The 24,892-nt window shown below is 40.9% G+C and overlaps 1 protein-coding gene across 8 annotated transcripts in view; it reads left to right on the top strand.

Moving 5' to 3' along the window:
• Positions 1-24,892, top strand: part of SMYD3 (SET and MYND domain containing 3) — a 635,613-nt gene that overhangs the window by 343,246 nt on the left and 267,475 nt on the right. The window contains exons 1-2 of one of the 8 annotated variants that reach the window (XM_065589176.1): positions 892-1,171; positions 6,622-6,661. The exons of 6 other annotated variants lie outside the window; for them this stretch is intronic. The gene's annotated coding sequence lies outside the window, so the exon portion shown is untranslated. Of the gene's footprint in view, positions 1-891; positions 1,172-6,621; positions 6,662-24,892 lie in introns of those variants that run through there. One more of the 8 variants, XM_065589175.1, reaches the window with a different exon arrangement.

Here is a 24,892-nt window from a genome sequence, read left to right as displayed (position 1 = left end):
TGCATTATGGTTTGACAGAACGTACATGCTGCTAAAAGAGAAACAGAAGCTGAATGCTCACAAAAGAGGATGTCTGACAGATTTGAGAAATTTAGGCCTGGCCTACACGGGGGGGGGGGGGGGGGGGAGGGATCGATCTAAGTTATGCAACTTCAGCTACGTGAATAATGTAGCTGAAGTCGACGTACTTAGATCTATTCACCGCAGTGTCTTCACCGTGGTGAGTCGACTGCTGCCGCTTCCCCCGTCGACTCTGCCTGCGCCTCTCAATGGGAGAGCGCTCAGGGGTCGATCCAGCTGGTAGTGTAGACATACCCAGGCTTAAGTTTGCATTGGGAGGGGCCAAGCACCACCCGTGACTAAAGTGTATCTAAAGTATGTCTACACTGCATGCTTACTTCGGTATGAGTATGTCGCTCAGGGCTGTGAAAAATCCACACCCCTGAGTAACGTCGTTATACCGACCTTAACCTCCCCATGTAGACAGCGCTATGTCAGCGGGAGAGCTTCTGCCTCTCACAGAGGTGGTGTCATTAGCTGATAAGAGAGCTCTCTTCTTTTGCCTTAGAGCATCTTCACCAGACGTGTTACAGCAGCGTAGCTGCATCGGTGCAGCTGTGCCAATGTAAATTTGTAGCGTAGTCCTGCTTCTGGATATGTTCAGTTAAAATATCTGGACCAAATTCATTCTTGGTGTACCTGAGGAATTTACTGGGGTTGTACACTGGATGAATTTATCCCTCTATTCCTTCTTCCCCTCCCCCCTCCCCCCCCCCGTCTGTTCAGTGAATCTCGATATTCTTGCACTTTTCACCTCTGCGAGTGTTGGGATGCCTGCTGATTGATCTACAGTGCCAACGCTAATACTGACAATCTGACGTTTTAGAAAAGGTGCACGCTCTGAGGCTTTGCCAGCCAGACTAAATCATGAATTGCTGAAACTACTCATTGGGATGAGGGACTTACTCCAATCAGCTACTTACTATCAATCAGCGAGACGAAGCTTGGGAAATATTGAGCAACCTTATATAATTAAAAAATGGAAATGCAGAAAAATGAAGAAGCAGCCAGAGCTCAGACTCTGAACAAGTTTATGTAGAAACTCTCTTAAATTATCGAAGAAAATGGTGAAAAACAGAGTCGTAGACGGAGAAGTAAGAGGGGAAAAAAAGTGAGTATTTGCCACACAGCTATCACAAATATTTCTTAATTTAATTGTAGGAGTAATCCCAGCAGTTTCTTATTTGTTTGGCAATGCTAACTTTTAATGTTGATTAAGCTATTAGATGTTTGGAGAAGAGGAAATCAGGAAAATCAAACATGGAGCTCTTGCAGGGAGACTGAAATCATGTGAAAACAATGAGATCAGAGATGTTGCTGCTTTCATGTAACTACTTTCATCCTGACACTGATGACATTTTTCAGTGAAGGAGAATGCTGTGAATAGGGAGAAGGGATGCCAGATTTCATAAAGCAGATCAGATTAGGCAATCATTGAAGTACAGTATCAAAATTACTAAGTCAGACATTAGGGTACAAAAGTTTAAAAAATATTTCTAGTGTTAATAAGAGTTTTTAAATGTTGTGAGAAACAAACCTTTACTGTGTTTACTGTACTGTTAGCATTCATATTTGTTATTCTTACTCATTTGTTTGTATAGATCCCGGTTAAATAAGGTACTTAATCACATGCCTGAGCTTAAGGAAATGGAGGCTTGATCCAATGCCCAATTAAAAGTGGATTATTCATGTCAGTAGGCTTTGGATCAGGCTTTGAATGAGGATTCACACTGAATTCACAGTTTACTACCATGCTTAAAGTTAGGCCTGTGCTTGATTACCTTCCTGAATGGGAGCCATACTGCTTAAAGAACGCTACGTGGTTTACAGGGAAGAATGAAGACAATGTTCCTGCCAGGAAGAGTTTACAATCTAAGGTCCTGATCTTGCAACTGATAGTCCATAGATGGAGGTCAAGGTGCAGGGATCCCTTCTTTCATTCATCCAGCTACATCTTCTTGGAGCTTCTTTATACTACAGGGCTATAGGACTGTTTAGCCTTAACGCTTTTGTTTTTAAGGTACAGCTCCTAGTAATTGCCTAAGATTCTTCCATTAAAATAGATTATAATGCCCTACGTGGGCTCAAAGAAGGGGTAGTTTTTAATCAGAGATTTTCAGTAGGAGCCAAAATCTACAGAACCTTAGTCAATACAACCATTGATGTCAATGGGAGTTTTCCATGAGATCTTCGGGGTCATGTGCTAACACAGAGAAAGCATCTCTTTAAATAGGCAATGCAGTGCAAGTAGAAGTGCATCCTTTTCTTTTCATATTGTTAGGCAGTGACGTTGTTAACTTCATTAACTTGTATGTGTGGGAAGCCGGAAGCCAACCTCTGTGAGGTTAACAACTGAAGATGTGTCAGCTTTCAGTGTCTGTTAAAAACTTAAGGAGATGTCTTGATTTTTGTGGGTGACAAATGAGCTCCAGCATACTGACTGCAAGTGCCCTTACAATGGCCAGGTGCCCGGTTTTCGACTGGAAAGTCCGGTCGAAAAGGGGACCTGACAGTGTTCAGTCAGATCTACTGAGCAGATACCAAAAGTCCGGTTACTGCGTGCGGGGGAGGCAGGGAGGCACTGGGCCATCACCTGCACCAGCGCCTACTCAGTCAGGGCTGCCTCCTACTTGAGTCGGGTGGCTGCAGCTCCCAGCCCCGGCTCCTTGGGTCAAGAAGGTAGAGGGGAAGAGGAATGGGGGCGGGACCTTGGAGGCAGGGGTGGGGCAGAGAGGGAGCCTCAGGGGGAAGAGGTGGGGTAGGGGGTTCTGGCATTCCTGCTGAAGTGTTCGTTTTTTAAATATTACAAAGTTGGCAACCATAATTGCAATCCCATTCAGCTGAATATATCAGGTGCTCCTATGGTTGGCTGTGCAGCAAGTTAGTGCCTTCCTCAAAACCAGGTGAAAAGCCACAATGTCTGTGTTTTTTCTGAACCTAGTAAAAGTGTAACTTTTGCTGATTTCTTGGGGCTGGGAAATGCTTTTCCTCAGCTCTGTGTAAATCATTCTGTGTATTGTATTTCAGTTTGTTGGAAAGGGATTTATATCTTAAGAGTCAAAAGAGTCATTTAAATAATTCCTGGGGGTATCAGGTTGCTGAAGTGAACCACTTGGGGTGCAGTTTTGTAGTTGCCCCATCTGAGGTGCCTCTGCTCCACGGATGGTGCATTTGCACCACCAGAATCTGAAGGGGAAATCCTGATCCTGCCATAAAGGGATCCTTTCAGTCAGAGGATAGCAAACCATACTCATATATTTTGAAATCCCCACACCATTGATTTAATAGTATTGTTCCACTTAGACAGTTCCCAGGCCATAACAGCAGTCAAAAGCCTTTTTTGGCATCCATGGAGATAATTACAGTATAGTGTGTCATAATGTCAATAATGTATTACATTAAATAATCTCCTTACATCACTAGAGGCTTTGTGTATGTAATAAAGCCAATTTGGTTTATAGCCATAAATCTAGAGAGAACCTAGACCAAACTTTTGGCTCTTACTTTTGCACCACAACTGATTGACAAAATTGACTTATATGAAGAACACAGATATGGAGCCTTTCCCAGTATTATTTGGGCTGCACATCAGAGATTATTTTTGATTTTAAGCTTTAGTGAAATGTTATCTAATAAGAGTCAGGCTGAGTTGATCAGTGAAAGTTTTGCAGTAATCAGTTGTAAAGCCGACAGGGTTGAGTGATTTTCCTGCTTTTAAAGAATGTATTGCTGATTTAATCTCCTTTATGGTAATATTTTCATTCAGTGTTTCCTCTTGAGCTTCACTGAAGCTTAGGTAATTTAAATCCAATAAGATATTGTTGGTTTTCCTGTGTAGTTTGTTCTAAGGTTAGTTTATTCAAAAAGGAGAAGTATGAACTTTGGTGCTTTGTAGGATTTCTGAAAACAATCAAGTATCTTTTAAAAATACCTTTTATATTAGTTTGTCCTCTATCTTTGCAGTTGTTTATTCAGCTATTTGATATTCTACTACTTAGTATTCTCCCCGACCTTTTATCAGGCTCATGCTAGTTATCTTTCACAAAACAATCACTATAACTTGGCTTCTGAAACATAATTGCATCTTAAGGCTTTCTTAAGGCTAAGCAATTTTAACGTTTTTGTATTAGGATTGTCAAACTTTTCTTTGTTTGGAGAACAGGTTGGACAAACACCTGTCAGAGATGGTCTACGTGTACTGGGTCCTGCCTCAATGCAGGGGGCTGAAATTGATGACTTCTCAAGGTCCCTTCCAGCCCTACATTTCTAGGCGTCTGATTTTTACTTTTTCCTAAGTGGGGAAAAGAGATTATGGCCCTATAGTGTGACACAATAGGGTAGTAACCCTTTAAATAGTTTAGAATCCCTCTCTAGTGGCACTCAGTGTGTTCTCTGTTTTAGAAACTGCCAGTATCCAACTGCACCTGCAGTGTGTATAGGTAGCGAGTCTAGGGTTACCAGATGACCTGATTTTATGGGGACAGTCCCGATTTTTGGGTCTTTTTCTTGTATAGGCTCCTATTACCCCCCACTTCCTGTCCCGATTTTTCACATTTGCTGTCTGGTCATCCTAAGCGAGTCCTTGTGTGTGGCATATATTCAGTAAACATGGTTAATTGAACACCAACATGACTGTGTGGTTTCTTCATATTATATTTGTTGTATAAAGAGAAAAATACACAGCTGTCTGCTTTCAGAATTACCTTCCATAATATGGAAGACAAGACACTGTCTTTGTTTTGACTAAAATATTCTTGTGCTTTATTTATAGTGATGCATTTAAAAGACAGAACACGGAGAACTGTTGATGCCCCAAATTGTTTGCTTCTCCCACAACTGACTCTGGGCTATTTTTCTATACAATCTGCAACCCTCTCTCTGAACTGGGCCCCAGTCCTGCCAGGACTTATGCATGTGCTTAACTTTACATGTTGACAGGAAGCATGTGCATATGTCTTTGCAGGATCAGGGTTCTGCTCTTTCAAATCTCTGTTTGAGAGCCATTTCTACTACAGTGCCTAGAAGAAATGAGTCAACAAAGGCATTCATTTTTAATGGGAAAATATATATTTTTGCTTTTCTGTGCCATGCACTAGCTTTTACGACACACAGCCATAACTGTAATGGTCACTCTTGTCTTCCTCTCCCAGGCCCCTGCTTAATGTTTTGATACACCTTCATTGCATCATGTCTGAACTCAGTCTGTAAGCTCTTGAGGCAAGGATCAAGTCTTGTTTGTACTGTGAAATGTCGAGCACGCTTTTGGGTGCTGTAAAGTAATTAGTTAGTATCCACCTCTCTAAAGTTAAAATTTGTTTATTAGAGAGGCCAGTACTAAATACACAGATGCCCGCTCCCTCCTTATAATACTCCTTGTGTTTTGAGGATAAAATCTGCCTGACCCAGTTTCTGGACACTTAAAAGTAAGCTGTTCTTGAAGCCTGTCAATGGGAAATGAGGTCTCTTGGTGTGAAAATCCTCCCTTTCTCATATACCTGCCCAATGAAGTTGCTAGTATTTTAGTTTGTTCTCCAGTCTTTGGCATTGGATGTTTTCTGCTTTGGAGAAGGTGGCCGTGGGAACTGTCTGACAGCTGAAGTTTCCAATATGCACTCAAAGTCAGGAAACGATCCTCATTTTTGTTAAAGTTCTGTTACCAAAATTCTCTTCATATGTATTGGAAAGCAGCGGGGACAAATCATTTAAATTATTTTGTGCTACTACCAAGTTCCAGCTTTTGTGCCTTTTAGTGGGGGGGGGGAGCGAGGGGGTTGTGAGAGTCAGAACACAGCCATGCCTCTATTATTACACAAGGAAGAATAAAGTTGCCCAAGGCAGGACCAGGGTCTGCCAAGCTAGACTCAGACTCGGCTGGAGCCACAGGCTAAGAAAGCAAAATTAAGCAAAGAAGCTCTCTCTGGGGTCTCAAGGTTTATTTACACGTTTTTTTGGTACAGCCAAAATAAAATTCTTTGGCCATCCCCTTCATGTAGCTGATCAGTCTTTACATGCCAAAGCATACAGTCTGAACAGGGTGGCTCTTCTTGTATCTCCAGGACTCGCTGTCCTGGCTTTCTGGGCAGGCTCTTTAAGACTCGAAATGTTCCAATATTCAGTTGCACTTCATTACCTCAAGTGCAGGTAAGAAACCTAAGGTTTGCTCAGTTAGCCTCAGCTCAAGGATATGTTCAAGATGGGATTTGAGAAACCCAGTCTTGAACCCATCCTTGAGTTTAATCCCAAACTCTCCATCCTGCTGTTTGGTTTGGAGGGTCCTTCTTTTAGAGGCAGCATAAATCATGTCAATCAGGGTCTCCCATGGGACAGTGAAGGCTCTGTACATTCCATCATGGTACCCAACCCAGCGCCTTGTAATTGAGCACGTTCTTTTTGTGTTAAGTACCGGGTTGCTCCATCCTTGCATCCCATTCTGAGCATGCGTTACTTTTCATGCTGCATGTGATTTAAAAATAGATCTGTGTAATCAAATGCCATAAACTACATTCACTCCTGTATTTTATGAAATGCAACATGTGTTTTAACTTTTTGCTCTTTTTGTAGGTAAGTAGCTGTTTTCCTGCTTTTTGTCAGCTCATTGCTGGTAAGTTTATCTTGTATATTACATAAAATTAAATGAATCTGCTATTTTCCTTTAAAAGGACATAATCAATCTAGCCATTAAAAAAGTGGTTTCAGATGCTGTGCCTGTCCCTAAGTAGTTGTAGGTTTACAATCACGTTTCCTACTTTTCAAAGTGTTTCCCCCCTTGTTCTTTGTGAAAGACCCACACAAATAAAAGGAATGAGCCAAGGAGATAGAGGAAATAGTAGAGTTGATGAAAAATCAACTTTTTTCGGTTTGGTGGCCGAACCAAAAAAAAAAAAATCTGTTTGTTTCCAACCAAAATGGAAATGTTTTGATTTTTCTCACTGAAACATAAAAAGGAAAAAAAATATGTTTCAGATGGAAGTAAATGTTTCATTGGACCTGAAACAATTTAATTTTTTTAGGTTTTTGTTTTGTCTGGTTCTGGGTGTTTTTTAAATCTTTTTTCAAAAAACAAATCTAACTAAATTTCAAAACAAAACATTGTTTTGAAACAAAAAGTCAAAACATTACATTTTGAAAATGTGAAGCCAGATCATTTTGATGTTTGTGAAATTGTTGTTTTCATTTTTGAGTCAGCCAAAAACTATTTGCTGAATTCAACCCAAAACACATTTTTGGTGAATTAACTATGTAGCAGAAAATTTTCACCCAGCTCTAGGAAACAGTGAAAATTACTATGTACAAAGTCAACAAATGAGATTCTTCCTCCCCGCCCCCCGTTTCCTTTAGCTATAGTAATTTTAGAGGTTACTTGTAACTATAGCACATGAGGATACCAGACAGGTAAGTGTAATCTCCTGCTGTCTCTCTAACATTTAGAAGTATTGCTGCTTGTAGTCTGTGGGGAATTTCTCAGAATCTCCTCTGCTCCTGCTGTCCTCTGACTCGATAGAAGATACTGTATAATTGTAGACTATCCGAAAATAAAACTGATGTCCAATATATAGCGCTTGTCTCACCTGTGTGGATTCTGCATGTCTTTTTTTAATATTGGCCAAGCAATCTTGATAAATGAAATGTCCATTATTAGCGTTCTCCCCACCCCCCAACCCCTAGTCTCTCCAGAGACATGTAACACTTTTTGCTGGTCCCCAAAGGTTTGGAATTTTCTAATTACTGCATATAATCTGTTGTTTCTTGTGGTCCCAGCATCATGATGGGCCCTTTCAGTGCCTTATAGGGATGCTATTTTGCATATTTGAATGCCTAAAAAAATTCACTGCATTTTATTTTATTATTTTTTCAAGTCCACTGTTTTCTCCTTGAGCATTTTTCTTTGGATTTTTATGGTTCCCGCTCAGCTGATTAGACAACTCAATCCTTCTCAAGTCATGGTGGTCCTTTCTTCCATCTTTTCCATAGCTTGAACAACATCTGTAAGTTTATGATCTCCTCTATTTCTGGTTCTAGTCTCTCAAATTTATGTGCCAGACCAATAATTTAAGTAGTTTAATTTGTGATGTTTTGTTGTTGTTGTTTTGATGGGTAGGTGGTAGCAATGTGATCTCTTCCAGAGGTGTTCGTCTCTAGTACTGCCTGTGCTTTGTGATCTTTTGTGGTCTGCTTCTACATATTTTCACCTGGTTTTGACTCTTGGATCAGCTATGGGTTTCTTCTCAAAGATTTTCCTATTTTTTGTTTGTGTGTGTGTAAGAGCAATTTAGGTTTTGCAGTGGAACTTAAAGATTAGCAGGAAGAGAGGGAACACATGAGAAATTGTGCTCTGTTTTTAGCATGCATTCTCAACTTGGGGATTGTGAATAGTCTTCTTTTTTATCTCTAGATGGGGGTGTCGGGGCAAAGGGTCTTGGATGTTTTTCAGTTATAACATTGAGTCTTGCTGTAGATCAGGGTGAGAGCCACCGCCTTACTACATATTAAAGAGACATTTGCGGATCTTTTCAGGAGCATTGTTAGGAGACGGTGATGTGCTCCAACTCATGCCGGTATGATGAGACACCCACAAGGACTGGGCTCTTCCCCAGCTAAGCCAATGCTTTCCTTCACTCAAAGCAAGTGACTGTATAGAGGGGTCTGTCTGTCTGGCTGTGTAATAGAGAGGGAATAGTTGGTATAGAGATCTGTATGGTAGAGTACAGATGAAAATAAAGAGAATTCTTTATTGAGGCCACTGGACACACTAGTTCTCTTTGGCTGTCTGGCTTGCAAAGTAAGTACTCAAGATCTCAAGTCCTGACCTAGATTGAGAAGGGTTGGCAGGTACCGCTGACTAGGCTACAGACCTAAATAGCTCTTCTAGCTCAGAACATCAGCAGTCTTTTTGGATGAATAGGTTACTTGCATAAAACCTAGAAAAAACTTGTGCTAATTGACTTGAACATACGTTAATTCAGTAATGACTTTTGTTCACAGCTGAATGAGATTCTGATATATATTTTCAGTACATCATACTTGTTTCTTCCAGGAGAAAGAAATATGGACAGATAGCCCTAGTACTCTTTTGCAGACATTGCTGGTATTACTGCTGTCTCAGAAATATGTTGTGCTCAGTTATAAGCATTTTGTTTTAGAGGCATTATTTTCAGGGGAGCTGTCAAAATATGGTGCCATACACTGGTTCAACAAACCTTTCATTGAGTTATTATTCAGGTGATACCAAGGTATGAGACTGAAGGTGTCTCTTCACAGCACAGTTAGCTCGAGTTTTAACTTGAGTGTTACTCGTAACTGATCTCCCATCCACACACAAAAATCTCTAGCTCGGGTAAAGTAGTGCTTTAAACTCGAGTTAGCTGTCATGTCAGGGTCTGGCCATTGCAGCTGGGAGCAAGCCTCCCAGCTAGGGGAGACAGACATATGCTAGCACCCCAAAAATAGCAGTGTCAACATTGCAGTTCAGGCTCACTAGCCTCGGGAGGTGCCTGAGTTGCAACAGCTACATGGCTATTTTTAGCTTGCTAGCTTGAGCCCTGCTAGCACTTGTCTGTGTACCCCGTCTGGGAGTATAGACATACCCTCAGGTGGGTGAGTTGAAACTTGACTGCTCAAGTGATGCTAATGCTCAAACTAGTAATGCAACGGGGATGCAGTAGCTCAAATTACAGTAAATCCGTGGCTGCTAATCCAATCCAGTGCTTAATTTGTAATGAAAGAGATGCCGGGGCTCAAGCAATTTTTTTACATTCATAAATAAGGCTACGATTATGTCACAGACATCAGGGAAATCACAGAATCTGTGACTTCCATTGACCTCCGTGACATTTTCTGCCTGGGGTTGGAGCTCTCAGCCAGCCCCCCCACAGCTTCCAAACCCTACCCTGATGGGGGGACCCCACAGCTGCCCAGCTGCAGCAGGTGGCAGGGGAACCCTCTCCAGCTGCCCAGCCATGGCAGGGAATGCCCCTGCAGCTACCAGCCGTGGTGGAGGGACCCCGCAGCAGCTCAGCCCCCATGGGCAGGGGATCCGGGAGCTTCCACTTGCCGCAGATGGCGGGGAACTCCCCGGAGCTCCCTGCTGCTGCCGCCGCCGCCGGTGGCAGGGCCCTCTCAGAGCTGCTTAGCCACCGCACGGGGGGACCCCCAGAGCTCCCACTCACTGCAGTGGTGGGGGACCCCAGAGCCCCAGCATCAGTGAGTGTTGAACTTGCCTCCCCATTTTGTCAGGGATATTTTTAGTGAAAGTCAGGAACAGGTCACGGGCTTCTGTGAATTTTTGTTTATTGCTCATGACCTGTCCCTGACTTTTACTAAAAATATCCGTGATCAAAACTTAGCCTCATGAGTTAAGCTAGTCTCCTCAAAGTGGCCACCAGCTCCCATTATTCTGTATTGAGGCATTAGGATGCCCTTAGCAGAGATGGTGAATTGCTTTCATCCACCTCTGCTCCTCACAGTGCTTCCTAGTCTCTTGACAGTATGGGATGTCACCAGCTTGCCTGAGGGCAACTTGGCTTTACTGGAATCAGTGGAAAGTTGTGGCCATCTTTGCTTTAATGGTACAACTTCATGCTCCATATACCTTAGCTATTTTATCTTTGATCAGTATGAGATCTTAGTTTGGGACCATCTTTTTTTTCCGTGTTTGCGCAGCGCTCAGCACAGTGGGATCCTGGTCCATGACTAGGCTCCTAGGCACTATGGTAATGCAAATAATAAATAACGACAACAATAATAAGTAATAGGTCCTGCTGCCCCAGTACTCTTCATTCTCAAAATAGCATAAAAGCAACATGATCAGGAATATGGCTTTACATTTTCCCAAGTGCATTGTCAATATTATTTCCATCCTAATTGGTTGCATTAAATATTGAATTTCAGTGGAAATAATTATATATTTTCTCCCTTACATGGGCAATCAAAATTCAGGCCTTAATTTTGAACTCCTATCTGCTTGCTAGGATTCACTCTGATATAGCAGCAAAATCCAAAGCAGGATGCTTCCATAAAAATCATTACATTGGATCAGTGCATCCCCATACAGGCCTCATCTCAGTAAAGCAGCTAGATTATGAATTTATTAAAATAATAATAAAAAAGCTGCTCATCTTTGTTTCCCTTATTATTTTAATATGTTTCAGTCACATTCTGGACCTAATAACCCCTTTGGTGCTGAAGGTAATTGTAGTTTCTTGTGCTGAAGAAGGAATTCTGTGATTTTTTTTTTAAATGGTTTTCACAGTTATATCGCTGTGATTCTCTTCTCTTAGAGGTACCCTAGGCCAGTGGTTCTCAACCACGGGTATGAATACTCCTGGGGGTACGCAGAGGTCTTCCAGGGGGTACATCAACTCATCTAGATATTTGCCTAGTTTTACAACAGGCTACAAAAAAAGCACTAGTGAAGTCAGTACAAACTAAAATTTCATATTGGATTGCCTGACTGTAGTCAAATGGATTTTTTTACCAGCTGTTATTTGCAGGATTGTTCCCCTCCCCCCTTAAATAATGCTGTGAATAAAAATATCTTAAGTAGGAAGCTTTATGTTGTAAACTCTCATTAGAGAGCTATAGCTCACGACTGTGCTAGAGAAAATATTGAGCACTGTTGGAGTGTGGAGCCCAACCCCTAGGGGCTGAAGTACATTGCTTTTTGTTTGTTATATAGCATGGTTTTTTGCAATATGTTTCATAATAGTGTAATTGGCTTTCCCAATCCCATTGGCAGGGTTGAATGTGGGTGTGCTTTGAGGGCGGGGCTGGGAGAATGAGAACGGAAACAGAATTCTTGTGGTGGATGGCGCCCCCTGTTGCCAGCCCTAGGAGAGACAAGTACTGCTGTATTATGGGCCTGGATGCATTGAAAGAGGTAAGGTCTTTAGACCATGTGTTCTCAGCTCCTTCCTTTGAACTGCTACATATTTTCACGCCTGTGGGCGGGCTCCATGCTTCAGAGGCCTTTGGATAGTAACAGTGATGTCAAAAGAATGAGGAGTACTTGTGGTACCTTGGAGACTAACAAATTTATTTGGGCATAAGCTTTTGTGGGCTAAAACTCACTTCATCAAATGCATGCAGTGGGAAATACAGTAGGAAGATATATACAGAGAACATGAAAAAATGCAGGTTGCCATACCAACTCTAATGAGACTAACCAATTAAGGTCGGCTATTATCAGCAGGAGGGAAAAAAAACTTTTGTAGTGATAATCAGGATGGCCCATTTCAAACAGTTGACAAGAAGGTGTGAGTAACAGTAGGGGGAAAATTAGCATGGGGAAATAGTTTTTAGTTTGTGTAATGTCAAAATGATGTCAAAGAATTCTGCATTCCGGAAGTGTCCTAGTAGAACAAAGTCTACCCTTTGCTACTTCAGGCAAGCTGAAATAAATAAAAACAGAATACTGTCCCCTCTTCTCTTTGCTGTTTGGGTCTTTCAGCCTAGAGAAATACATTTAATGGATTTTTAAAAAATTAAGTTCACCTTTAATAAATATGGCCTCAATCCCATTGCCAACTACTGTAGTTTAAATGAATGAATTATATTTCACAGACATGATGCAGCTCTGTGAGTGGAAAATTATACAGTATTTCCCCCAAATCTGTACAAAGCCACTCTGACAGTAGAGATATGAAATAAACTTGATTTCAATTATAATCCCTTCCCCCACAAGAGCATTTTCTCTTGACAGTTGACATTTGGGTGGTGTCTCTAAGGGCCAAATTCACTATTGGCATACCCTAAGTATACTCTAAGTATTTAGCATACTGTACGTATATGAAACACATATATACCTTATCAACTTTTTCAGTGCTACGGTATTATATAGATGGTTTCCAACATAGGCCTATCTGTAGATGTCATTTCCACAGCCAGTTTTGATCCTATAGTTAAGGTTCCAACCATTCTTCCATTTTAAGCTCTCAGTTTCACTCAGCTTTCTTAAAGAAGAGAAAGATGATCAGGCACTAAACCCTTTTGTCCTGAAAATTTCAGTTCCTAAGTCTCAGACCAGATGATTATTTTGTTTTATTTTTTATTTTATGGTGAGAACTTCAGGGAAATGATCAAAGCCTTTTGAAGGTATAAAGCCGTGGAAATTTGACAAGCTTTTGGCTTTTAGAAATCGTGTCTAGCATTGTTTTGAATGTTTCCTTATGATCTGGTGTCCTGCCAACATTAAAATTGTTTCTGAGTTGTATGAATACTAAATCTCATCCCAAATAGAGAACGGCAATTTTTCCTCCTTTTTATATTACTCAACAAACAAAATCTCCACATTTTGGAGGGAGAGAGAGAAGAGGATGAATTTGGTGCTGGTGAAGGGCACATAGACAGGCCTATAGAAAAAAGCTGTGTTTATCCCCAGAGCAGGTATACCATGGGCAACGCCAATGCAGGCTGTCCCACTGCTGTAACAATATGCTTCAAGAACCCTGACCTGGAAGGGCCACAGCTAGGAGTAAGAGGATGTTTTGGTCTCTGACTTTTTCATTCCTTGGCCTATCTGCAGACACTGGCAACAAAGTTTCCAATTAGTGCCAACTGTGATGGGGGCTTGTGCAATGTTGGATACGTGTCTGCTAGGGACAGTGTGGAGACTACCAAGAATATTGCATTTAGAACAGCTACTGGATGATAACGATACCTATCAGTCACTACCAAACTGGGCTGGATTCTAATCAGCAACCTATGGGTGAATTACTATTTCCCATGACCCTTTCCCTGAGCTATCTATTCTTTCTAAGTCTTTGAAAAATAGCCACTTAAACATGGCTTCTAAGCTGAAAATGCCAAGTTACAACCGGCAACGAACATATATGACCTATGTCATGGCAATTGTCTGTCTCAAAAGACTGTGGTGTAAGTGTCAAAGCAACTCAGTTGGTGTGTCACGCTGAGACATCACAAGTGGCTAAGAAGTCCAATTCTTGAGTGACAATTCTTGCCACAAATAGTGCAGGCGTAAGGTCCTGGGCCAGAAGATGAAGCCAGGGCACTACTAACTCTTAAGGCCTCCTGCCCTTTCTTCTCCACTCTCTTTTCCCGCAACCGTCTTTGACTCCCTGGTGCAGCGCAGCCCTCCAGTGTGGCCTGTTGCTAGTTGCATCTTCCCAGCTTGCAGGATCAATGCTGAAAGCTTTCAAGTCCCTCTTGTAAACGTCCTTGAACATATATAGTCCAGAAAATAGTTTACAGTGATCATGCTGACAGGTCCTTAATCCTGCGTGCATACTCTAGCAATGATACCATAAGGTATTTTTAAACTGAACCTGACTTTATATATTGCAGATGAAACTAAAAATTCAACTTACAATTTTGTGTGGCTGCAACAAAATGCAAATTAAATTCCTGCAGTGATCCTCCAGGCATATTGCCATGGGGTTCATACTGAGAAACTGGCATTTCTTAAGCCTGAATGCCCTCAAAATATGGCAGAGCCTCACTGTGACCGTATGGCTTTTGGTGACCTATTGCTTGGCTGAGTCAAAACAGGCTGTCAGCACAGTCCAGAACACAGTGACTGACCTATGTGTCGCCCTCTCCAGGTGCAGTGTGCCACAGGAGGTGCTGTGCACACACGCAGAGTCTCTTGTGCAGACCCAGGGATTCAAGCCCTAAAACCAAAATGACCTGATTAGAGCGCTGGTTAGGGCCAATGGTGAGTAAGCCTTGTACCATCATCTCCTCCCAGATGGGCATTAATCTCCAGGAAAGACTGTGTAGCTCAGTGCTGTTGTTTAATTGTAGCTCAGTGTCTTAGAGTTTTCTGTTCTTTTGAGCACCAAGTAAGTCTACTGTGCATATTTCAGTCCTTCCGCTCCAGACATTATCCAGCGCTTGAACACTTGTCCATACAAGAATGGAGGATATTTAAGTAACGTTGTGTTATCGATTTGGCACATTATTAGAAAAAAAGGCCAGTATTGAACTCTGCAGGAGAGTGTCATGACGTGGCTAGCACTACAAGCGCTAACTCTGAATGGCAGTACTAAAGAGGCTGTTAATAAATGAGAGAAGAAAATTGACAGGAAAAACATTAATAAAATTACCAGAGGTGAACAAACTTAAGAAGGGCATTCATAGTTCAGAGCAGGACTGTATTCCCAAAGAAACATATTAAAGATGCATTTAAGACACCTAGTTCTGGGACATTGTCATTCAAATCGGTAGTGAAGGTTGAGTAGCTTAATAACAATAATACCTTGCTTTTAATAGCACTTTTCATCAGTAGATCCCAAAGCGTTTCAGTATCATTATTACCATTTCTCAGATGGGGAAACTGAGAGCAATGAAGTGCCTTGCCCAAGGTTACCCACAGCAGACCAGTAATGGAGCCAGGAACATAACCCAGGTCTCTTAAGTCCCAGTCCCGTGTTCTATCCACTAGTCCACAGTGTAGGGTAAGAAGGAGCAAGGACTGGGTCATGCCCCTATGACTCAGGACATTCACTGGGAAGAACTGAACTTCAGGGAGTCCCAATGACTCCTGGAGCTCTTCAGCATGCAGAGGTACATACCCACTGTTGCACTCCTTATGGGGTTGCAGAACGCAATGCTCTGCTGGCTTCGTATGGTGGGGGAGTAGAACTATGGCCCCACCTCTTTCCCGTCCTCCCAGGGGTGGCTATAGCAAGGTTCATGCATTATCCAACCCTGTGTACTGAACAAGTTAAATAATTTAGAGTGTCCAAATGCTGCTACGTGTAAAGCATCTATATTTTCTTGAATAGCCCCGTATCATTGTTTGTGTATTAGTAAGCCCATTTTGTGTTCACTACTTACTAGCTAGTTTATTTTAAATGATTCATGTCTGCTCAATAAATGTTGGCCCTGATCCTGTGAACACTCAGATGTGGAGTTTCTTCACACTAGTGATAGTCCTCTTGTATTAGTGGGGCTAATCTTGTGCATAAAGTTGCTCACGTGTGTAAATTTTGTAGGATTGGGGCCTAAATGAACAGTATATATTGGCACCCTAGTTGGAAATTAGGTAGTTACTTCTAAGTAGGATTTTTTTAAAATCAGATCACACCATTGTCATTGTCAAGTTCCTTTGTTTGGCAAAGTTCCTCTGTCTTCTAAGGGTTCTATTTTTGTGTCTGAAATGCACCACTGACTCCAAGCTGGAGGAGAGGTGACAAAACAGTTTGAGGAAGCTCACATAGCTTTTAGTCAGGAATACAATCCAAAGTGTTCACTCAGCTTCTTCCTGCTTGCAGATTCACATGGTTTCCCAGTCATGCATCAGCCTTTGCTTCACCACTCCACTGTTCAGGTTCAGATTTAGACAGCTGATGACTCTGGAATAATGTGGAAAATGGCTTTAGGCAGCTCTTACACACTTCTGCTGGGCTCAGTATGAAAGTGTATTTTATAGAGCTTTCTTCAGATTTTTAGAGGGCTGTCCGAGAATGTGAGAGTGATGGGAGCGGCTAGAAGGGATGGAGGGGAAGCACAACCATTCTTTCCAGTACGTCTGAACACCAGATTGCTGTTCAGCTTATCCTTATTATTTAAGCTCCAGGTTTTTGAACTGTGTTCTTTGCAGTGTCCAGTAGATGGCAATGATGTATTAAAAATGCCGCTTAATCTGTTTTTTGACCGGAGGAAATGCTGCTCCAATTCCAAACGCATAACTACAGTAGATTCCCATGCTGGGTGCACTTCACTGCATCACTTTCCTCTACTTTTTGGCATTTCTAACACATGTAACTTTTAAACTATGTTTTATCTCTGTAATTGTTTGGCCTGTGTTATACAGGAAGTCAGGCTGAATGATCACAGTAGGATGACAAGGGGTCCAGTTTTCGACCGGAACACCTGGTCGATAAGGGATCCTGGTGCTGACCAGGCCATTGACTGTCTGGTTGGTGGCTCTGCGCAGCGGGCTTGGTAGGCTCTCTGCTAGCCTCTGCACCACGTGGCTACTGGGAAGCAGCCGGCATGTCTGGCTCTTAGGCTTAGGGTGATCATCACAGTAGTCCCTCCTGGCCTTAAAATCTAGCTACCACCATTCTCTTATCTATTAAAACGATCACTAGGACCAAGTCCCTACACTAGAATAAAAGAGGCAAATTTGCCATGACCCTGAGAACTCCTGAACCAAAGAGAAATTTCACATATATGTACCCAGCATCCATTACCTCAAACTTGACAACTCTTAAGATTTTATCGTGAGACTTGTAATATTTGGTGAGTTTTATTAGTTTCTCATGATAAATTGTTGGCATCAATGTTACAATTTTTCCCTTATTCAAAATGGCCACCATTTCCCATTACTTTAGTGGGACTGAAGGCACAGGATGACTTCAATAATGACACCTAATTTTGAGGCACCTAGTTCTGTATTTAGGCACCTAAATAAACAACATCATTTTCAGAGGAGGTGGGCACTTGCAATTCCCATTCCCATTTATTTTTACGCTCCTATAAAAGTAGCCCAATTTTCATTTAAGTAAGTGCTCATTCTTTAGGCACACAAGTCTGCAAATACCAGTTTAATGGTTGATCATTTGAACTATAGCGACTGACTATTTAAAAATATGCCTATCTTAAGGTTTTTCTATAGACCCTATCACCAGAGTATCTAACTAAGCAATTACATATGAGATTGAATTTTTAGATTGGCATTATTGATTTGCTAACCCATAACACCTACTCTGGAACTGTTATAATCTTATCTAATAAAACATATTCATGCAGATGTGTATATGTATAGACTTTTTAAAATGAGTATTATTGACCCGGCAGACTATAAGGACATCTTCAGAGTTGCTGAAGTTTATTTTGTCAGTGTAGCTGTTATAAAGGTAAATTTAAGGGGGGGAGGCAATAATTCCTTTGTAAATTAAGCATAATCACTAGAAGAACAGTGATTTTTTTGTGAGTTTAAAGCTCATTATACACTTTTGTGGGGGAACAATTACTGTGTCTGTAAATTAGCTGCTTCGCCTAATGAAATAACTGGGCAATTTTTTTTCACTTTGTCTGATAAGAATAGGAATTATATTGCCAATGGAAGGTGGAATCATGCTATTCTTCCTGGCATTTTTCCCAGTTCTAAAAGAAAATATAACTGTGAGCACATTTTGATTCAGATTCATCTCAATCTCTAATAAAAGCATCTTTTGTCCTGGTGTTTTTTCAGCTCCTCTTTTCCACCTCTTTCATTAGAGCTTAAATAAAGACTGCTCCACTAGCCTGACTTGTGGGCTTCTGACAGAAATTCTCTGGGGGCATGTGGGTTTCTCAAACAATGAAGCATCATTACACGCATCGTTCCTGAAGATGCAGCATTTTACCTGAGAGTTTTGTTTTGGAGGGAGAAATGGCTGAATTTTCCACAAAAACATCCATGGGCTTTGCAAAGGCAAATGTATCTACAATAGAAATCTTCTGTGCAGATCACGTTTTAACCTGAGCATCCTGACATATGACTTTAGCTGGAACCAAATACATGATATTTTAAGTACCTCGGGTGCAGCTACCACCAACAAAACTGGTAAAATAGGAAGTAATTGTTCCTGAACAGATTGTCCTGTGCCAACCAGCAACACTTTCATGTGCAAATTAACCAGACAACATGGTGCATATAATTCTGCAAACGACACACAACCGTCTGCTGAGCCAGTTGTCATTATTATGCTTCAACAGTTAAAAGCAGAGATCTGTAGACCTGAAACTTGACTTGAAAATAATTGTAAGATTGCCTGAAATAATAGTGATTTTATTTTTATTGCTGGTAACATTGGAATATGTAGGTCTGGCATTTTGCAACCTATTTTCTGACTCATTAGTTTACAGTCCCCATTTTAAAAAAAATGTATGGTAAAAGCATCCCAATGGATGACACTAGTATGGTGGGAATGAGCCTGTGGTATTAAAAAAATGTCCAGAGGGAAACCTCCCCCCTCCCCCCAATGTTTTATTTTTAAAGTCTCATGATTTTTAAGCCAATCTCAGGATTTTGGAGCACCTGATTCATGATTTTTGAATGCGTGGGGTTGGCACTACTGACACACTGAGGAGCACATGAAAAGACCTCATTCCTAAACAAGTAGGGATATCTAATAGGATTGTTTGGGATAATTTGAAAATTATTTCTTTAAAAGATTTTATTTCATTCTTTGTTAATTTTCGTACAGCAATTTTTGGTTTTCAGCAACAGAAATTTTTAGTTTAAACCTTTTTTTTAAAAAAATTCACATTCCGGGGTTTCCATGGAAATGGAAAACCTGAAATTTTTTAACAATAATGATTTTTTTCTTATGAAACTTTCCATGTAGTGGAAAACTATTTTTAATTAAAAACAATTTCAGTAAAATATTTTTGACCAGCTCTGATAAATATCTGAGTTCCCAAATTACTTGGAAAGAGCATGGGCCAAATTCTAGTGTGACTCTAAATTGGTGTACCTTACATCATTGTTATGACCATGTTGGAGTTTGTAATACAGACTTAGACTCACAACCGATTTCTGATGCACAACTTATACCTGTCTTTTATACATCACCTTTGAATTTGGTCTACAGCATCTAAAGAAGCCTACGCTACTATAATGTATTGGCTGAGGGGACTGGTGAAAGGTTTCTGTTTCACCAACTTAAACTCATCTTTGAATTTGGAAACACAATCAAGTCAAGAAAATGCTGATGAAATATTGCCCCCCTCCCAACATATTCAAGGCTGATAAAAACTCTTGCACGCATCAAGGATGAAATACTGAATGAGGTTTAGAATATTCTCTTTTCCCATGTCTGAATGCTGCTCCCTACATATACACATCAAGGTTGACCCATATGTAAAACAGGTGCCAATGTCTCCATTCTTTTTTTCTATCCAAATTATGGGTAGGACATTATGTTGGATAACACATACGTGTATTTTTAGGATTTATGGAAGAGATTTTTGTTTCAAAGCATAAATGACAGACAACTGACTCCCACTGACTTTTAGGGGGTCAGGTGTCCCACTGCCATTTGTGCTTTTGAAAATCTATTCCTAGAATATAACGAGCCACCTGGAAGTTGACAAATGAGAAGAAAATACAGGAAGGACCCAAGCCTGAGATGACGTGTGTTATGATGGTCCCAATTAATTATTTTGTTAGGGCTAGAATTTTAGATTAAATGTTTATAATGAACTCCATGCATTCAGGCTGTATCGTTATGATTTAGATATTAATTATATATCCAGTAACATTAACTGAGCAACGCTATAAACCAAGTGGCTAGTATTCAGAAATGTCAGCTAAGTGAATGGATACTTTCAGTTCCATTTTATAGTATATCTTCATTCATTGCTCAGTAGTCATAATGTGTAATGTGCCTTGAGGTCTTATGCGAGTGTATTAAAATTAGTGAAAGGTTAAATGGGTTTGTGTTAAGTCTGATCGATTTGAAAGTTTCCATCACCATGCATGAGCTTTCTTCAGCAGTTAGAAGCAGCTCCTGAAATTCTGGTTTTGATCAGTATTTCTTGGTTAGAACACTGGAGAAAGCCATCAACAATGGTCTTACCCAGGAAGTATCCTAATTGCTCTCTATGCTAAGAATTTCTAAGCAGTTTTCTTTCCAAATGATTTTTTTGTCTAAATGGCTACATTTCTACAAAACAGTTTGCTTTTGATGAATCAGCATATGTCTACAGAAATACGTGGTGTTGGAAAATTTTCCGTCCAGCTCTACTATCTTTGAAAATTTGGCCCTATGGGCCCTACATTTTTCCAGGCTCATCCTTCTTATTTCTTAAAGAGACAGCTGTAAAAATAAAATTTTGTAATAGATATTTTAACAAAGCAGTAAAATATAAGCTCCTGTGATGTGATCTTCTGGGAATTATGAATTCACACTGCTCAGTCCACCTACATCCTCCTCTTTGGGACTGGACCAAGCATGAATGAATGGCATCAAAAATGTGAAAAAAGTTCCTGGGGTTTTATTTTTTACACAAAGTGAGGCAACCCAGCGTTCCTGTTTAATTCTAATGCCTAGAATATTAAGCATTCCCTATGGATCTGAGGGCAGTTATTGACTTGGCTGTCAGTGAAGCAAGAGCACAGTATGTTTTTTCCCCCCATCTCTTTAAAAGCTACAGTTTTTTTTGAAGGTCTCTCTTTTTCAAAGGCTGTTAGTTATGCAAAACAGACGATTAGTGTTGGTGCTGTGAAAAAATGCCAATTAAGAGGAAGTGTGTAGATTACAAATCAGTGTCAGCTAATTAAGTTATGATGTGCTCTTACCATTAGTGGAGCCAGAAAAGGGCGGGGGGAAGAGGGAAAGAAAAAAATAAGGAAATTATTGAAACGCTCTCTGAGATGGAGAGTACATTACACCATTTCTACTTTGAGAATTAGGAGGAATAAATTAATAGTTACCTTGTTAAAGTACATTATGGTAAGTCTGTTATTAGGTTCTTCCAGGGTATAATTAATCACTTGCAGCTGCATATGTTATAGACATAACGGTGCAGTAGTAGCATTTCATTAAAAACTAGTTCAATAATAATGGGTCAATCAAACTGTGAATGTCTCTAAAAGGGATTCAGAAGCCAAACATACATTGCTTAATGTCATTGGCTTGTTGCATCAATAAACTGAATTGAAATGATGCTAGCCTAATAACTTAGTATTGCTGCCTTTTCCGAAAGCTTCTCGTTTTGAGAACAGATGCTGATCCAAGACCTTGAATTGGAGGGAGAGGAGGCTGAGTGGATTGCAGTGGCAGTGTAATATACTCAATCTTCAAAGAGGGGCGGAGAGGCGTACAAATTGCACCTTCAGCAGTATTCTGGCGGAGGCTTGATGCAGCACTAATGTTAGCTCACCAGGGAAGCTGTAACAGTTGCCTTTCTGACCAGCAGTTTCATGTTGTGCTGAGGTGTCTGCAAGGAGAAAAGGAGGATGGTTAGAAATTGCAAAATCAGAATAGAAAAAAAGCTACATTTCTCCTCCATAGCAAAGGAGTCTTTGTTGACGGAACACAAATGTGGGACACTGGAAACTAAATGTGATGGGTTTGTATTCATTCATTTGGCTACATGAGCAGCTAGATGTCAGTGTTGTTATTTAGATTACAGCTTTACCAAGACACCTTTAAGTCACTGGTTCAAACACAGCTCAGGCTGGTAGTGTCCAAAAGTTATTGCTGTCTTAGCTGTTTACTGGCTTGTGCAAAATAGATTGCTGGTCTCAGTTAAATTCCTATTGAAGAGGAGTCTAATTAACATAAAAAACACCAACACCACACCAGTTGGCATTAATCAGTGATCTTTTCAGCGTACTCCTGGTTTCAATTGGGGCTATAACGTCTGCACTATTCTATCAACCTAGAACCAAATCCCTCCTGTAGAAAAGAGAGAGAGAAGTGTAGTCAACAAGATGATCCTATGAAGATACTGTGTTTGTTACTAATTTCTACTGATCCATTAGGCAGTGAGATAAATCCAGTGGGCAAATTCTGGCCTGACTTACTCCATGTGCAGTCCCAAAATCCTCCGGAGGTGTAAATGACGGCAGAATTTAGCCAAATGTCTGGCCTTGAGGACTGCATGCACTGCACTACAGTTTCTTATTCCCATCTGTTCACAGTTTTAATAGAAGACTATTATGGACTGTCCTCAATTTCAAGCCCAAGAAATGCATTTCTATCTGGATTTGTTTTCAGAGTTTAGCACTGCTTCAAAACTCAATCTTTTGAAGTGGGACTATTCCCTAATTAAAAGACAAAAATACCCAGGTTCCAGAAGAGGCTTAAAATATCTTTGAGGCTCGGAGAGGAAGGAAAGGGATTAAAAGATAGCAGTGACTTTGGATGAAATAAGTAATAAATGAAAGGTCTTTTTCTTGTTCCTGAAAGGAATTTGCAGCCAGTCTTGCATCCTTTCCTCACAAATTATTTTTACTCACACAAGCAGTCCCACTGACCTTAGGATAGGGCCCTTCAGCTGTCCCGGCAGTGGTTGGAGTGAATGAATGAATGGGGAGCATGTCTTGTGTAGCCTGGTCCTATTATTTTAATTTCGTGTTAAAGTTTAAGTTAATTTTCTGTAATCAGTTTTTCCTATTATAGGTTGTCATTGTGGGGCTATAATAGTTAAAGTAAGAAAAATAGAGTTTTAGGGAGAAAAACTATAGATAGCTGATCTAGGGTTTATTTTTTAGTCTTAAATATGATTTACTGCTCTATGAAGAGAATTAAGAATCCTATTTTATACTGAAACATGCTATTAATGTGCAAATATAAAACCTCAGCAGTTTTTTTTATTGAAAGTTATAAATTCTCAGCTGCTCTTGGAATAAAAAAATTAATGAAGGCAACTTTCCCTCCCCCATCGTTGTGCTTGGAGCATTGTCATATTTTGAAATTAGCAAAAGCAAAACCTTATTCTAGCAAGGATGGATCAGATTTATTCTTCAGTTTCACCAAGTCCAGCACAAAAGAAAAATCAATCATAAAGCTTAGTTTCTGAGTGCTGATGCCAGAGATTGTTGTGCACCATATCAGCATCAGTCATGACTACAACAGAAAAACAGCTTTCGTATTGCTGTAGGGCTAAAAGTAACAAACTGAGGTTATTGCAGTTAGGGAATTATGACAAATTTTATTTTAACTTCAGTTTTAGTGTTGTCTGAAAGTATTTGCATACTAAAAGGACATTAATGGACAGGTATTCAAAGCTAGGGTATGTGTAATTGTAGACAAACATTTGTGCATAGCTAGCTTATGTGTGCAATTCCATAATATATGTGTGCAAATGATCTGCATATGCTCAGGGTCACCTGGGAATGTAACTAGCCATGTGCATATGCAAGATACTTGATTTGCATGCACACATTTGGTATTTGCATGTTTAATTGCAAGAATCTGGGCCAGGGGCAATGGTATAGCCACCCCAAAATTTGCCTTAGCCCCGCCCATAGCAGCTGCCATTCTCTGGCCTCCCAGCTTTGAAGGCAGAGCGGAGAGAGCGGCAGCAGCTCCAGCAGCAGTACAGGAGTAAACCCAGGCAGCGGAAAGGGCCGGGGTGTCTGAGAGCAGGCCCCAGTCAATTTCCCCAACCACTGGGGTGTGCTGCTCAGGGCAGGTGGAGGGTCCCCCCACAGTGGCCAGACTGACCGGCGTTAGCCCGGGCTCCTGGGCCCCGCCCCCCATGGTCGCTGTTGCCTGAGCACTGCAAGGGCTCTGCCAGCTGTGGAGCCTAGGGTGACCAGACAGCAAATGTGAAAAATCAGGACAGAGGGTAGGGGGTAATAGGCGCCTATATAGGAAAAAGATCCCAAAATCGGGACTGTCCCTATAAAATCGGGACATCTGGTCACCCTAGTGGAGCCTGATCCGCCCCACCTGGGCGACTCTTATTCCCAGACTTAAAGAAGAGCTCTTTGTAAACTCAAAAGCTAGTCTCTCTCATCAACAGAAGTTGGGCTAACAAAAGATATTCTCTCACCCACCTTGTCTCGAAAACCTTGTAAATGCAGCCGTTGTAATGTGTAGTCACCTCTACATTCCTAAATTGCATCCCATTTTTACAGGTAGCCATTATTTTGAAGTCAGTATCATTGTTATGCAGGCCTTTTAGAAACCTTGTTCTTCTCAGGCCTCAATCCTCTACACTGTGTGACTCCTGCACCCACACTGCTCATGTTACCACAGCTACCCTACTACACTTAGCACACTAGCTCAACCAGAGCTGTCATGATTATATCTACTCAAGCTGGGAATCACTCCCCCACCTCCAGGGATAGACATAGCCTAAAGGTGAAGGGAAATAGAAAAAGCTTAGAGAACATGATTGGAGGAAGAAATTAAAGTGATTAATCTAA

The sequence above is a fragment of the Chrysemys picta genome, chromosome 3, assembly GCF_011386835.1.
Source record: "Chrysemys picta bellii isolate R12L10 chromosome 3, ASM1138683v2, whole genome shotgun sequence".
In the NCBI taxonomy this organism is placed as follows: domain Eukaryota; kingdom Metazoa; phylum Chordata; order Testudines; family Emydidae; genus Chrysemys; species Chrysemys picta.
Note: the sequence above shows the minus strand (reverse complement) of the source record. Positions and strands in the feature narration are given on the sequence as shown.